Source organism: Scyliorhinus canicula, chromosome 9 (genome assembly GCF_902713615.1).
Source record: "Scyliorhinus canicula chromosome 9, sScyCan1.1, whole genome shotgun sequence".
NCBI lineage: Eukaryota > Metazoa > Chordata > Chondrichthyes > Carcharhiniformes > Scyliorhinidae > Scyliorhinus > Scyliorhinus canicula.
The window spans coordinates 9,732,384-9,749,545 of record NC_052154.1 but is presented as its reverse complement, the minus strand read 5'-3'; the positions used below and the strand labels follow the sequence as shown (position 1 = coordinate 9,749,545).

At 45.8% G+C, this 17,162-nt stretch overlaps 1 long non-coding RNA gene and 1 other non-coding gene across 2 annotated transcripts in view; both read right to left on the bottom strand.

Moving 5' to 3' along the window:
* Positions 1-17,162, bottom strand: part of LOC119971089 — a 179,856-nt gene that overhangs the window by 129,858 nt on the left and 32,836 nt on the right. The window lies entirely within an intron of this gene.
* LOC119972049 lies at positions 4,526-4,707 on the bottom strand. Its single transcript, XR_005461981.1, has one exon. It is a non-coding gene; the product is annotated as a U2 spliceosomal RNA (small nuclear RNA).

The window sequence follows — 17,162 nt, the reverse complement described above, 5'->3', positions numbered from 1 at the left end:
CACCCATGTGCATCGGCTCTTTGCTCTGCTTGCACTGGAACGTCTGACAAGTGTCACCATTATACACCATGACTGCAATGTCTTGCGTGATGCCTGGCCAATAAACTGTATCCCTGGTCCTTTGCAATGCCCAAGTGCCCTTCATTGAGCTTCTTGCGCATGAGCGGTCTCAAGGAATGTGGGATCACAATCCTGTGCTGTCGCAGTAGAAGCCCATTCGCCTCACTCAACTCTGCCCTCACATTGTAATAGCCCAAGCAGGAATCGTAGGCCATCTCTCATAGAGGTACTTGTTTACTTTTTTTTAGCACTGTGTCCTTGGCTGTTCCTTCCTTGGTTAGATACGACATCATCAGAGACTGGAAGAGATGCAGTGACGAGATTAACATGGACTTGTATGTCCTCATCAACCAGGCATACCTCATTAATGCCTGTGGCTTGGAAAAGTGCATCAGCGAAAATGAGATATTTGCCTAATGCGTGGATGAGGCCAAAATCGTAGCGTTGGTGCTTCATCATCATGTGCTGGATCCTCGGGGGCATTTCGCTCAAAGTCTTCTGTGCAATTGAGACGAGTGGCCTGTGGTCAATCTCCAGAAGAATCGTCGGAAGGGGCAGCTTGGCGGCGCAACGGTTAGCACTGGGACTGCAGTGCTGAGGAGCCGGTTTCGAATCCCGGCCCTGGGTCAATGTCCATGTGGAGTTTGTACATTCTGCCCATGGCTGCGTGGGTCTCACACCAACAACCCAAAGATGTGCTGGTTAGGTAGATTGGCCACGCTAAATTGCCCCTTAATTGGAAAAGAAAATAATTGGGTACTCTAAAATTTAAAAAAAAATAAATGTTGGAAGACCAGACACATAATTATGGAACTCGTCCAAACCATTGATTAACACAAGGCATCCTTTTTCAATTTGCGCATACCATCTCTGACATCGCTATGGAGGCATATGTCACAGGTAGCCAGCTGTCCCATCGCTCGCAGGCCATCCTCAGATGCATCGTTTGAAATTTTGATCCTTTTCGCAGGGTCATAAAATATAAGGACTGGCGCTGTAGTCAAGGATATTTACAACGCTTGCCAATTTCTGCTCATTTCTTGGGGCCCATTTGAACATTGCGTTCTTTTTAATCGTATCTCGGATGTGAGAGGTTTTAAATGCCAGGTTGGGAATGAATTTGCCAACAAAGTTGATCATCCCTAACATCTGTACGGTACCTTTTTTATATGTGGGACGTGGCATCGTCAAAATAGCCTTTATCTTCTCTTGATCCAGCTGGACACTTTGTGCAGAGCCCCCAAGAAGGTGATGCTCTTAACCCCAATTTGACACTTTGCTTTGTTAAGCTTTAGGCCATTATTCTTTATACTTTTTGACCCTGAGAAGTCTCCTGTCTTGCTCGTCGCATGTGGGCCCCCAAATTATTATGTCATCCATAGAGCCTCGGACACCTGGTAACCCTTCAACTATGTGCTCCATGGCACGATGGAAGATTTTGGATGCAGAAATTATGCCAAATGGCATTGGAGGGAAACAATAATGCCCACAGGTTGTGTTAAATGTACACAGCTTTGTGCTCGCTTTGCCCAGTTTGACCTGCCAAAAGCCTTGTGATGGGTCCAACTTGTTGAAACCTGTCCAACCTTCTCGCATGTTATTTCCTCCCTCTTCGGAATCAGGCTGTGCTCTCTCTTGATGTTAAGGTTCAGGTCTTTGGGGTCCATGCATATTCGTCGGTCATTATTCCTCTTCTTGATGCACACCAGAGACGTAACCCAGTCTGTAGCGTTTCATGACTCCTAGAGCCGTCATTCTGTCTAACTCGGCCTCCAGTTTGATCCTGAATGGAGCTGGTACACGTCCAGGCACGTGTATGTCTGGTTTTGCATTCTCCTTCGATTGAATGCGGGAAATAAAAGGAAGAGTGCCAAAGCGTTGAAATATCTCCAGTAAGTCATTTGTGATGGATTCTACGGATGCATGTTGGCAGGATACCATGCTTTCTGCACTGCAAACCCATTTAACACACCCAAGCACTTCACACATTTCCACTCCTTTGAGAGATTTGCTATCAAGTTGTTTCCATTATGGAAAATGTTATCATACAAGTTCTGTCTTTGATAGTTACTGTGAGCTAACATGCTCCTAACATTGTGATCTCATTACTATTATAGTCCTTCAGTAGTATTGATCAACCAACTATTTCCGTTTTAGTTTTCAGGAATTGTCCATCTATCTTCCAAGGTATTCGCATCCACATCACTATGGCTACAAATTGTGAGGAAGAATTTGCTGCATTGCCTGTTTGAACTACTCGTGTCCTCAGTGGAAATCATGTCAACAGCAGTCAGGTCTTCGATGCATATCTCATTAATTAAGTTAACTGGTCTGGTTTGGCTCGCTGTTCGATGTGAAAAAATTTGCCCAGCAAAGTGATTTGTTCTTCCACACTTGAAACACACCTTCCCAAACGCAGGACATTGTCGCGCAAATGTCAATTGCTGCATCGCTGACACAAAATGGTGGGTCCAGGTTGCCTACTTAAAATGGCCGCCTGCACTGAGACCATGTTTCTTCGTTGACTACGTCACAATGCTTATGGCGCTGCGTCTTCTGACACATTGGTGCCAAAATGTTTCAAATTGCGTGCGCTAATCTGCTGTGCAGCTAGCTCGCTTGCACGACAAATATTGATAGCATTTTCTAGTTGAAGTTCTTCTTCCCTCAATAGCCTCTCGCGGACCTTATCATTTGATATCCCGAACACTATCTGATCGCGGATCATCGACGACTTTAAAGTACTAAAAGTGCACGACTGAGGGCGGCATGTGGCGCAGTGGTTAGCACTGGGACTGCGGCGCTGAGGACCCGGGTTCGAATTCCGGCCCTGGGTCACTGTCCGTGTGGAGTTTGCACATTCTCCCCGTGCCTGCGTATGTTTGGGTACTTTAAACGTATAAAAAGTAAAATTGCGTGACTGAGCCTTGAACCGCAAATCCATTCGAAAACTTTCAATAGGTTCGCCCGCCAATTGAGTACATGTGCGAAAGGTATGGCGCTCGAACTTTTAATTTTTTTTTACGGGAGCGATGTCAATCAGAATATTTTATTACTTAAACAAAGGGTTTGATTTCTGCTTCGTTGTCGAACACAAAGGTATTGTAAATTTCAATGGTTTGTGGGCCCGCTACCGTGAGCAGCAACGTAATATGTCTCTCATCAAGCTGTGCCTACAGGCCAAGGCCTGCAACATAGAGTTTGAATTACTGCTTAAAAACACACCAATTCTCATCTACATTACCGGTGACTTGAAGCTGGTGAGGTGCCCTCAGACCTTCCATCTCTAACTTCACAATCTTTCCGTGCATTGCGTTTCAGTTGCCCATAGTATTACCAGGTAGGGGGAAGAATCTTTTTCTTTTTTCTTTCTTAGGTTGGTTTCGTCCTGTCTTCTCCATAGTTATCTTCAATTGCTGAACACTCTTGGTACCATGTTATGTTCTGTGTTGTGACCATGGTAAAGATGCACACAGAACACCTAGTTATTTGACTAGTAAGGTGGTGTCCTAACAAAGTGAACACATGGAAAAATAACTAACAAACTATAATACAATGGTAACATTCTCTTGATCTACTTCTAATGTGACTGTCCTCTAGTACGACCTACTACCAACTGCCAGATCTCTGGAGTCACATGGTGGATCTGTATCGCCACCTGCTGGTCAGAGGTCGCATAGATAACGATATACATTGATAGACAACTATATATTGCTGTGCATATGCATATCACCACAGTGAACATGCTACTAAAACAGAAAACCTTCCTTTTCACACAACAAATATTTTCTCTACTTTTTTCTGAATTAATATTTCCCATTTCTCTAATATCAGGAACTTTTCTAATTTGCCTATTCTGTTTAATTAAGTATGTTGTTCTTGGGTTATGGGCTTTGTTGGAAAGGGTGTTTCTCTTGTCCATCCCTAGTTAAACCGGAGGCATTAAGAATCAAGCACAGAATGTGGGGGACTGAAGAATGGCAGGTTTCATGTTCGTGATGTGATGGAAATTTATGATACGCGGCAGCATTCACTAATGATTTTTAGACGCAATACCTCTGTGTTACAGTCCCGGACCTTTGCCATGAGGCAGCATGGTAGTGCAAGTGGATAGCACTGTGGCTTCACAGCGTCAGAGTCCCAGGTTCGATTCCCCGCTGGGCCACTGTCTGTGCAGAGTCTTCACGTTCTCCCCGTGTCTGCGTGGGTTTCCTCCGGGTGCTCCGGTTTCTTCCCATAGTCCAAAGACGTGCAGGTTAGGTGGATTGGTCATGCTAAATTGCCCTGAGTGTCTAAAAAGGTTTGGAAGGGTTATTGGGTTACAGGGATAGGATGGAAGTGAGGGCTTAAGTGGGTCGGTGAAAACTCAATGGGCCGAATGGCCTCCTTCGGCACTGTATGTTCTACGTTCTATTATTCCAACTTTTCCTTCCCATTCTTTTTTTAATTACTTATTCTGAGTTAGAAAGCCAGGGCTCAGAGTGTGGACAGCACGAACCCTTAATCCAGCTCCTTGCCTGCTCCAAAAACCAATTCAAATTCAAATTGAATCCAATTCATGGTCCCCACAAGAGAGGCACACCAGATATGAGCCAAAAGGCTGAGCAGATACTACACTTGATCTCAGCCAAAAGGCCGAGGAGCGATTTCCTTCCCATTCTTTGGCAATCCATGGTACACTTCCAGCAGTGATGGCTCATCAATTCCAATCCGCTACATTCAACAAAGCACATCAGCTTGCGCTGCCTTCCTCTCTTTTTCAAACCTTACTGCCTCGTGCCATGATGTAGTCAGTAATTCTAAGCACGACTCATTCAAGACTGCTTCCTTCTTGGTCTACCCTGAAGGTTTTGTAACTTTGAATATTCAATTACTAATCATGGCTCAGATGTAATCAGGTAACTATTAATACAGTTATATCATTTTCTGTTTTAATCAATGAGCATAACGCTCAAATTGTGTTCTTAATCTCAATGAATTACATACATTTTAATTTTGATTCTCACAGAGTGGCAATGTTTTTTTTAAATTTCATTACCTTCCTGCTTTCTAATTTATCTCCCTCTGTTTGACGAATTTCTCCCGTTCAACCTTTATCTGTCATTCCGGCTCCTTCTTATCATCCGCTAAATCTAATAACTTGATGCAACATCCTTTTTAATGGGCGGGGGGGGAAATCAGAAGGCACTGGGAGTCTTGAAGGAGAAAGAAAAATTGCCGCTCCTTATGTGCATCGATGATTTTCCTTAATATTGCATACACCATTCTTCACTGCTCTATACACAAGAGGAGTGTGCCGGAGCCCAAATTCATAATTTATTGAAATGAATTCTTTTAGATTTTTCACAAGTGGGAAAGCTTTGGAGAACTTAAGATGATCATAATGGCAGAGAAACAAATTGTTAAAGAAAAACAGGGTATTAACGTGACCTATTTACAGCAAATGAGAAATAGGCATTTCATCAGGAAGAGAATGGGACCATTAATCGCTTCTTATGCGTGTGGACTTTAAAAATAACACCACGGGCTCCAACACCAGAAGAAAAATATCATCTCTTTCTTTTGGAAGGGAAAGGGGATTAAACCGAGAGTTGCTGATTCAAAGAGCTTTCAGAAACTGGACGGAAATCACTGGAGATCGTCAGTCGAGCTGGCTGGGGAAATAAAGGACTCTATCTTGGGCAGAGTGCTGATTTGCTATCTGTGGATATAAGTGGTCAGTTTCTTATTGATCATTTACGTACAAGCGTCAAAAGCAGGAACAGGAAATTCTAAGCTGCTGAGACTCATGTCAGCTTGTGAGAAGCTACTAGAGACAATTATACGGGAAGAGATTAGCACTTGGGAAATATATGAACGTTTGTTCTTCGGTTATGGGCATGGCTGGCTGTGACGTGTCAGAGTAACACCATTGGTTGGAGTAATGTCATGTGTCAACACAATGACGTCATCGGAGCTTTTCGCGGCATTTATGGAGTTCACCATTGTACCATCTTTGAGCAGCATTTTATGTCCTACAAACTCCCCGTGTGTCACCTCGAGCTCTTTCTCTTTGCGGCCACAAAAAAGAATATAACACTGGCATTATTTTCCATTTTTTGTAGTCGTTGGGAAGGTAGCCATGAGCCCCCTTCGAGAATCTGCTGTCCTTGTAGTGACGGTCACCTCATTATAGTGTTCTGATAGGAATTCTATTACAGCGAATTGTCACACTGAAGGAACGGTGTTACATACCAGAGTCAGAATGGGTACAGCTTGGGTGGAACTGGAGGTGATGGTAGCCTCATCAGTCTCAACCATAGTGACATTGTGCTTGATAGGTTGATAGTTAGCCTTTTTCTTGCACTGCGGTGAAGGCACTCACATTGTGCTGTTAGGGAGGGAATGCCGGGATTTGACCCAAGTAGAGATAGCGTGTGCCTTGGAGCTGAACATGGAGGTGACAAGGGTTCCCAGGCGCTTGCTCCCTTTGATATTCAAGATGCTGCAGGTCACGGTTTGCTGCAGGAGAAACCTTTGCGAGTTGCTTCAATGCATCATGTAGACATTACATACCGCTGCCATGGTGGGCCGATAGCGGAAGGAGCACGTGTTTGAAGATATGACCTTGGTTCCCATGTAAGAAGTCTTACAACACCAGGTTAAAGTCCAACATGTTTGTTTCAAACACTAGCTTTCGGAGCACTGCTCCTTCCTCAGGTAAACGCTGGCATCTCCACATCACTGGTAATCATGGACCACAAACAAATCATTATTTGAAAATGGGATGGAACCATCACCCGCTGATATGGAAAGGAAGAGAGAGCCTGTGTTAATGGAGCAGCTGTCATGACCTTAAGCTGTCCTAAAGCATCTTGCCGTCAGTGAGGCACTTTTGAACTTTGGCACCGACGTAATGTAGGGAAACACAGCAGGCAATCTGGGCACAGCAGGATCCCACAAACAGCAAAGGAGTAATTGATCAGATCATTGCTTTTATTGGTGTGGGATTACTATATGCCTGGATTCTGAGGAGAAATTCCCTGCCCTTTTTCAAACAGTGGAATGGAATATTTTTAAGTTTACCCGAGAATGCACATGAGGTCTAGGTTGAACTCCTCACAGAATAAAATTTGATGATTCAACATTCATAGCACACATCGGGAATTATGTTTAGTGCTCCTGATTTGCAGGTTACATAAGTATCTGTTCATCGATGAACAGTAAGTCATTAAAATAACTTTAATGGAGATATTTGATACTGTCAAGTCAGCCAGTCAGTAATTAAATGTACAGAATCAATCAAGTGTAACATATTCCACTACAACTAACAGCTATCGAGTGCATTCAGTAATTTAAAAATAAAATTCATTCATTCTTGCACAGATTTATAAAATTTGCATAAATTGAAAGCGTTATTTTGCACTCAAATCGGCACCAACTATATAAATCTAATGCTGCGTTTTCACATTTATTTAAAACCGATATTCTGCAAAATTTCTGATTTTATTTTTGGAAGCGTGCCTTTACGTTTGTCTTCAGTTAGTTTGAAAAGGGTGATTTGTAGAAATGGTCCCCTGATTTTAAAAGAGAAAGTTGAAACATCGCTGGGGATGTCCTTTCCCCCGTCATGGTGGGATTGGCCACAGGAGATTCAATGGCCCAGCCAAAGGTTCATTGACATCCTGGCGGCCGGTCAGGGTGGAAAGTTTCACTCATTGTTCCACTGAAAGTGCCCATGGAAGGTTAACGGTAGACGTTCCATGGTCCTTTCTTGCAGTCTTTCTCTATTATGGTAACTAAGGGCAGAATTCTATAGCCCTGCACTCAGAAGGGGCAGGGCAGTAAAATGCAACAAGCCACTCAAACATCTATTGACTGACGGGACTGGAAAATCCTGCCGTCACATCAGTGATGTGTTTTTATCCGCCCAATGTACCTACGACCTGCTATCAAGGGATGAACGTAGATAGAACCTGGTGACTATTATATTACATTCCCAATATGTTGATGTGACATCTTCCATGATATGTTAACCGCCACCCTGTCTGCCCTCTGAGGTGGACATAAAGGATCCCAGGACACTATTGAGAAGAAGGGCAGGTGAGTTATCCCTGGTGCCTTGTCCATTAGGTAAAGTTGGCATAGTCCCAGATGACCGTAGGCTGCTCTCCCCTTTGAGCGGGAGAGCTGACTTGTAGTAATTTAACCTGAGGGTCCTCACACCTCAGAGAAGGGGCAAGGTTGAGAAGGTGGGGCCTTCACGAATAACCTTGGGGGGGATAGTTTCGCTCACTTGGCTGAACACCTGGGTCATGAGACGGAGCAAGTACCGGCTGAGGTTATTCGTGAACGTCCTGCCTTCACTGCCGGTTACCTCTGCTTGTGGGAGTTTGCTGTGTGCAAATCGGTTGCTTTGTTTCCTGCATCACAACAGTGACAACACTTAAAAAGAAATACTTTTTAAAAAATACTTCATTGGCTGTAAGGCGCTTTGGCATGTACCAGGTCATGAAAAAGCGCTAATTAAGTATTTATTTTATTTTAAGAGCTTATACCTTATGAATCTCTGTCAGCTTGTTGTTTCGAACTCAAGCTGGCTGGGCTGTGATCTGTTGGCATTGATTAAAATCTCTGTGACCGCATCAGTAAAATATGAGACATTACTGGGAGCTCGATATTGCCAGGCAGATGAATTAACAGCAGTATAGATTCGGCTTACTCGTGTGGGACCCTGCTTGGGAGGAGCTGAGGGAGTTGGGTTCATTAAGGAAAATAAATAGGGTGCTGGATGGTCGGAGTTCCACAACCTGACCTGGTGAAGAATCTGGATGAATAGTGGCAGAGATTCAATCAGCAACATAGGGCACCAGTTGAGACAGCGAACAAAGCTGTATCAACAATGGGTGGCATCTTCCCAGCCCAATGGAGTCGCCTTTGAAGGTGTGGAATGTTTAAGTCAGACCGAGCTTCAGGTCTGCTCCCCAGTGTGTTCTGACCTCGAAGATGTTTTCCTGGAGGCAGGCATCCCCCAATAACGGCTGCCTGCCTCTCCGCAGGGTTGTGCTGGGAGCCCAGCAGGGTGTCAGCCTCAAAGCAGGAGGTCAGAGGGACATCAAAGGCTGCTGTTCATACTGTGATGAAAGAGTTGCAAGACTGAAAAATACACAGTTGTGACAAACAAAAACATAAGAACACAGGAGATAGAAGCAGGAGTAGGCCATTTGGCCCTTCGAGCCTGTTCCGCCATTTAAAATATTGTGGCTGATCTGCTTGAGGGCTTCACTCAGATTTCCTGCTTGGGAATACCCCCTCCATGCTGATGACCCTACTAACTCTATTGATTTTGAGACAGTGCTTCTGTTCAGATGCTTACTTTCATTTCCCATCTGCTTCAGTAGCGACCACCTCTTCCAGCGAGGTTGCAGATCGGTCAGTCCTAAGGGCCCTCCAAATATCAGTTGGTCATCTCCCCGAAGATTGTACGGCAGGGCGCACCACAAGACGACCGGGGTCAGGACCTGCAGATCCTTCCAATGCCTGAAAATCTTTCAAGTGATGATGTCACGATCCTAGTTTGTTGTCATAACTGGATGGGAAGATCCCAGAATGGAACCCTGGCCCAAAGGACTGTGGGCGGGACTTTGTGTTTGAGAAACTAAGTGCAGAAGCCAGGACTGAATGTCCCCGGAGCAATTCAGGACATGCTAATGGGCCGCAACTTGCGCCACGTGGAACTAGTGCAATTCCAATCGAGGCCAGCATCAGATTCGCTGCGGGTCAGGATTGGCACTGGAGACCCTGACAAGCTGGAGCTTCAGAAACCACTCCGCTCCCCACACATTCAAATTCCAGCCGAGAAGATGCCACCCCAGAGATTGGGTCTGAGATTTGCAAATGCAGAGCTGGAGATACTGATGGATGCGGTGGAGGATAGGTGCGATACCGGTAAGAAGATGGCGGCCAGAACCAACATCAGCTGGGTGCAGATGGCAGAGACGGGGCAGCACGGTAGCATGGTGGTTAGCATAAATGCTTCACAGCTCCAGGGTCCCAGGTTCGATTACCGGCTGGGTCACTGTCTGTGTGGAGTCTGCACGTCCTCCCCGTGTGTGCGTGGGTTTCCTCCGGGTGCTCCGGTTTCCTCCCACAGTCCAAAGATGTGCGGGTTAGGTGGATTGGCCATGCTAAATTTCCCGTAGTGTCCCAAAAAGTAAGGTTAAGGGGGGGTTGTTGGGTTACGGGTATAGGGTGGATACGTGGGTTTGAGTAGGGTGATCATTGCTCGGCACAACATCGAGGGCCGAAGGGCCTGTTCTGTGCTGTACTGTTCTATGTTCTATGTTCTAGACCGTGAGCGCCATGAGCCCATGCGCTACCCACATCTAAGTGTCTCACACTGTGCATTATCTGTCCCCAGGAGAAGGTGACCCATAACCGCATGGAGCAGGAAAATATTGGAGGGGGCCCACCGGACCGGAGGGCGGAGCATTGGTGGGGTGGGTGAGCGGGCAGTCGCAGAAGCAGAGGTTGGTGTGGGACAAAGAGGTGAGCCCCAAATGCGTTGCTATGTCCCTGTGGCATGTGCGCCAACACTCCACCCCAAATCACCCCCAGCTGTGATCTAACCATGCGTCTTGTCTTGTGTTTTGCAGGGTCACCACCAGACTATGGGGAACAGGGGTGTCTCCCGCCCACAGCTGCAACCCTGCAAACCACCGGCGGCGGGGTGGGGCCACCTGGGGTCCCATGCCCACTGCCACAACCCGAGCATGTCTCCAGAGATGACACTGATTTCTTGTCACTGCTGCCACCAGCACCCTCCACCATCTCAGACACACTCATCTTGGCTGGTCGTTTTAGTGAAGAGGTTCCATGAGCACTATCTGCCGCGCATCACACACATGCAGCGGTACATCAGATGGAGGTAGAAACCCCCAAGGGGACGGACAGTGGGAGGGTGGCCCGATCCCATGGACCTAGCTGCCGTCCAGACAGGTTTTGCATTTCTGGAAAGGGCAGTTCCATCAATGGTGGAGATGCAGAGCCAGGGACTACAGGAAGGGGTAACAGTAACCATCCAGCACCCTCCAATGCAGTTGGAGGATTCCCACTGCTTGCAGGAGCAGGAGGCAGTGACAACCATGCATGCTACTCAGGCCAACACCTCAAGGGTGGTGTCTGTGGTCGAAACCATGGGTGTGAAGGTTTCGGCCATGGGTCAGGATATGCAAGGCCTAGGGCACAGTGTGCAGCAGGGGGCTGAGGTACAAGACGGGACGGCTTATCATCACAAAAGTAACCTTTCCACCATCACCTTTTGCCTCCTGTTAACAAGTCAATTTTGGATCCAATTTGCCAACTTGCCTTGCACGCCATGAGGACAAAGGCCTTACTGAAGTCCATATGAAGCACATCAACTGCACTACACTCATCAATATATTTAGCAACCTTTTCAAAAAATTCAATTAAAGTGGCTCGACATGATCTCCCACCAACAAATCCTCGCTGGCTATCCCTGGTCAATTCCTGCCAATCCAAATGTTGATTAATCCTGCGCCTCAGAATTTTTTTCCAATAATTTCTCTACCACTGACAGCCTGGAATTACCTGGCTTAACCCTGCTTCCCTTCTTGAATAAAGACACCACATTTGCCATCCTCCCATTACCTGGCACTTCACCTGTGGCCAGCGAAGATGGAAATATCTCCGTCAGGGCCTCAGCAATCTTCTGCCTCCCTCAGAAGCTTGGGATACATCTCATCAAGCCTTGGGGATTGAGAACATAGAACATACAGTGCAGAAGGAGGCCATTCGGCTCATTGAGTCTGCACCGACCCACTTAAGCCCTCACTTCCAGCCTATGCCCGTAACCCAATAACCCTTCCTAACCGTTTGGACGCTAAGGGCAATTTATCATGGCCAATCCACCTAACCTGCACGTCTTTGGACTGTGGGAGGAAACCGGAGCACCCGGAGGAAACCCACGCACACATGGGGAGGATGTGCAGACTCCGCACAGGCAGTGACCCAGCGGGGAATTGAACCTGGGACCCTGGCGCTGTAAAGCCACAGTGCTATCCACTTGTGCTACCGTGCTGCCCTGCACCTTTATGCCAACAAAAGAAAACATTTATTAAACAGGACAAAGTTGGATTATAATACAATGCGCCTTTACCTCACCCCTTATTTTAACAATTACACTCAGGTTTTCGGATTAACATGGGTTACAAAGTATATCTTAATCTACAATGGTCTCATTCACACAAAGTCCTTTTCCAGCACACGATGACTGTGCCAAATACACTCTCCATTTTGAAATCCAAGTGAGTGTTTGTGAAGGTCTCCTCAGAATCCCCCAGATGATTGCCATGTGTGAGTTCCCAACCTCCACTTTCAAATACATGCTTTAAAATCTTCTCTCATAATTTTGCTTTCACTTCGTAGTTTGAATTCCAAAATCCAGACCACGTTTTTCAAATTACACTTTTAAATAAAGCTTCTGCTCCACCAATAACAGTGAGTCCAGTCCAGGATTCTGCACCACCCTTTTTAGGTTTCCATTGCCTTTATTGCTTTTATACAAACTCTGAAATCCTGCCACCGATTTCCATAGATATTTCAATTCACATCCCACAGGATGTAGTAAAATCTCACAAACCTGATAATCACTTCAGATATTATTCTGGTCTCTCATGATCCAATGTGTTTCCAACTCTGTTACTTTAATGGACAGTTCCATGTTCTGGTATGTTTAACCTCAGGCTTCTTGGAAACTTATCTTCATCTCTCTAGGATCCTTAATGAGATGCTCTTCAGGTCTCTGCACTTGTTTTTTTAACCATTACTCCATGATACAGCTGTTTTTTCAATCAAAGCTGCGAAATATATTCCCTCTCTAAAATCCGATACCAACTGCTTTTTGCAGAGCTGTGCCAGCTGCTTTCTCGCTTACTACCTATCTCCAACTTCCCACAAATTAACTTAAAAACGTTTCTATTTACAAGGCTCCAGTTGCTCCGCAACATTCACATGCTTATGCCTTTTATTTATTCATTTTGCCATAGCCCTGTCTCTGCACAATAGTAACACAGTTGAAACTTAACCAACCCCACACATACAAACACCTTTGTCCAGCATGGCTCTAACCATATGTTTTACCCTACCAGGCACAGAAACATTAAATTAAACCCACTTAAAGCAATACCTTATTTCTAATGCTACCAATGCAAATATAAATCCTGTACAAGTACCTTCATTTTCTTAACAGTGGAGATTCAACCCGTAGCCAATATAACATCGAGGGCCGAAGGGCCTGTTCTGTGCTGTACTGTTCTATAACAGGGCACTAACTGGAAGGAGGTAAATAGTCAGAATGAATGAAGGATCTGGATTAATAGGTCAAAATAAAAATACGATCGAAAGAAAAGAAATAAATAGAAAAAGCACACTAGCCAATTTGAGGAACAAATCAGGGAAAATACTCCTTTGATTCCCTTAGGCAATGCAAGTCAGTTCATGAGGCCCTGGTCAATATTTACAGCACAGAAAGTGTAATGAGTGATCTCCACCCCATCTATAAACAAATGCATTGCTATATTAAACTACATGCATTCTAACTATAATATCAGTGTGGTAAATAGTGAGGAGGAAAGCCTGAGATTACAGGACAATATAGATGGGCTGGTCAGATGGGCAGAACAGTGACAAATTAAATTTAACCCTGAGGTGGTGCATTTTGGGGGACTAATAAGGCAAAGGAATATTCAATGAATGGTAGCACCCGAGGATCAGAGGAACCAGGGAGTGCATGTCCATAGATTACTGAATACAGTAGGTCAGGTAGATTAAGGAAGTAGATTAAGGTTAAGGAAGCATCTGGGACCCTTGCCTTTATCAGCTGAGGCATGGAATATAAGAGCAGATACGTTACGATGGAGTTGTATAAAATGCTGATTAGGCCACACCTGGAGTACCCTGTGCAGTTCTCGTCGCCACACTATGGAAAAGAATTAATTGCGCTGGAGAGGGTGCAGAGGAGATTCACCAGGATGTTGCCTGGGCTGGAGTGTTTCAGCTATCAAGAGAGATTGGATATGCTGCAGTTGTTTTCCTTCGAGCAGAGAAGGATGAGGGGGACCTGATTGAGGTGTGCAAAATTATGAGAGGCATAGATAGGGTGGATAGGAAGGAAACATTTTCCCCTTAGCGGAGGGGCAAATATCCAGAGGGAATAGATAAAGGGCAGGAGGTTCAGTGGGGATTAGAGGAAAGTCTTTTCACCCAGAGGGTGGTTGGAATCTGGAACTCACTGCCTAAAAGGGTTCTAGGGGTTGGAACCATCACGACATTTAACAGGTACTTAGATGAGCACTTGAAATGCCATAGCAGACAAGGCTATGGGCCAAGTGCTGAAAAATGGTAGTAGAGGAGCTTGATTAACAGTATAGACACGATGGGCCAAAGGGCCTCTTTCTGAGATGTAAAACTCTTTGACTCTGTGATCAGTGTGAAGCAATGTTGCTTTGTTTCCCTGCTACATCTATGGCTGAATCCATCCTTAATCCCGAAGGGCCCAGCAGCCTTTATCGCACAAGTCACATTTGCTTTATTGAAGCCTCCTCTTGTGAGATTGTGCAGTTTTCTCTTACTCTGGGGAACCAATATGTTATGGACTCAGATCTGTGAAAAAAGAAAGACTTGGTTTCATCTTCATCTTTTTGATCTCAGGACATCTTAAAATGCTGTATGTTCAATTGAAGACTTTTGAAATGTAGTCAGTGTTGAAACGTAAGAATCACGCCAACCAATTCTGACAGAGCAAGCTCCGACAAACAGCAATGTGATCACGACTCGATCACCCGCTTTCGGCGATGTTGCTGTAGGGATAAATAAAAGGAGACTGACACAAAATGTTCTTTGAAACTGAGGGCCTAGGTTTAATGTTGCATGTGAAAGACTCTCTGATGATGCTGCACTCCCTCTGCACCACACCAAAGTGTCAACCTGGATTTTATTTTTACTTCTCCATAATAGGATTCATCGACACCAACTTTCTGACACAGAAACAACAGTGCCACCAGCCGATTCATGGTTGAAAGATGAATGAGGTTCACTTATTTCCCATTGAGTTTGATAAAGAGCAGAGAGAGAGAGAGAGAGAGAATACTTCCATCTCATTATCTCATTCCTCCTCATCAACTCCTTCTGGTGCAACCCTGACGACCTACTGCTTCCCGGACCTTGAACACCTGACCGTGAAGTGCCGCCCATACTATCTTCCACGTGAGTTCACTTCAGCAATTATCACAACGGTCTACATCCCACCCCAGGCAAAAGTGAGGAAGGCCCTGGACGAACTGCACACAGTTATAAACAACTACAAAACAGAACACCCGGAGGCCTTGTTCATCGTGGCCGGAGACTTCAACAAGGCCAACATCAAGAGAGTATTGCCAAAATTCCACCAGCACATCACGTGTCCCACCAGGGTCGACAACACTCTTGACCACTGCTACTCAAAAATCAAGGGTGCCTACCGTTCCATCCCCCGACCGCACTGTGGGAAATCAGACCATAAGACTTCTCCCGGCATACAAGCAGAAACTCAAGTGGGAGAATCCAGCTAAGAAGTTTGTGCAGTGCTGGTCTGAGGAAACAGAAGAGCTCTTACATGACTGCTTAGAGACAGTGGACTGGTCCATATTTAAGAACTCAGTGACCAACATAAATGAGTATGCCACCACCGTCAGAGACTTCATCAGCAAATGTGTGGACGACTGTGTGCCAAAGAAAGCGCCATGTACGTTCCCCAGCCGGAAACCATGGCTCAACCGCGAGATTGACTCCCTACTGAAGGACAGATCTGAGGCGTTCACGTCGGACGACCCTGTCCTATACAAGAAATCCAGGTACGACCTCCGCAAATCCATCCGAGATGCCAAGAGAGAATATAAAACCAAGCTAGAGTCACAGACAAACTCTCGGCTGTTGTGGCAAGGACTAAACAACATAACGGGCTAGAAAGCGAAGCCGAGCAGTATCTCCGACAGCAGCGCACCCCTCCCTGATGAACTCAATGCATTCTATGCTCGATTCGAGCAGGTAACCAACAATCCACTGTCGAGTGCCCCAGCAGCCAATAACTCATCCATACCCACCATCACAGCTTCCGAAGTCAGATCGGCCTTCCTGAAAGTGAACCCTCGGAAGGTGACAGGCCCGGACGGGATCCCTGGTCGTGCACACAGAGCCTGCGCGGACCAGCTGGCAGAGGTGTTCACGGACATCTTTAACCTGTCCCTAGTTTACTCCGAGGTCCCCACCTGCTTCAAGAAGACCACCATCATACCAATGCCAAAGAAGAACCAGGCAATGTGCCTCAATGACTACCATCCAGTGGCCCTGACTTCAGTCATAATGAAGTGCTTCGAGAGGTTGATCATGAAGCGCATCACCTCCATACTCCCAGAATACCTTGATCCACTACAATTCGCATACCGTCACAACCGGTCCACAGCAGACGCCATTTCCCTGGCCCGACACTCATCCCCAGAGCATCTCAACAACAAGGACTGCTACATCAGACTCCTATTTATAGACTACAGCTCCGCCTTCAACACCATAATCCCAGCCAAGCTCATATCAAAGCTCCAAAACCTAGGACTTGGCTGCCCACTCTGCAACTGGATCCTCGACTTTCTGACACACAGACCACAACACCTCCTCCACAATAGTCCTCAATACTGGGGCCCAACAAGGCTGCGTACGTAGTCCCCTACTCTTCTCCCTGTACACACACGACTGCGGGGCAAAATTTGGTTCCAACTCCATCTACAAGTTTGCTGATGATACAACCGTAGTGGGCCGGATCTCGAATAACAACGAATCAGAATAGAGGAGGGAGATAGAGAACCTAGTGGAGTGGTGCAGTGACAATAATCTCTACCTCAATGCCAGCAAAACTAAAGAGCTGGTCATTGACTTCAGGAAGCAAAGTACTGTACACACCCCTGTCAGCATCAATGGGGCCGAGGTGGAGATGGTTAGCAGTTTCAAATTCCTAGGGGTGCACATCTCCAAAAATCTGTCCTGGTCCACCCAGGTCGATGCTACCACCAAAA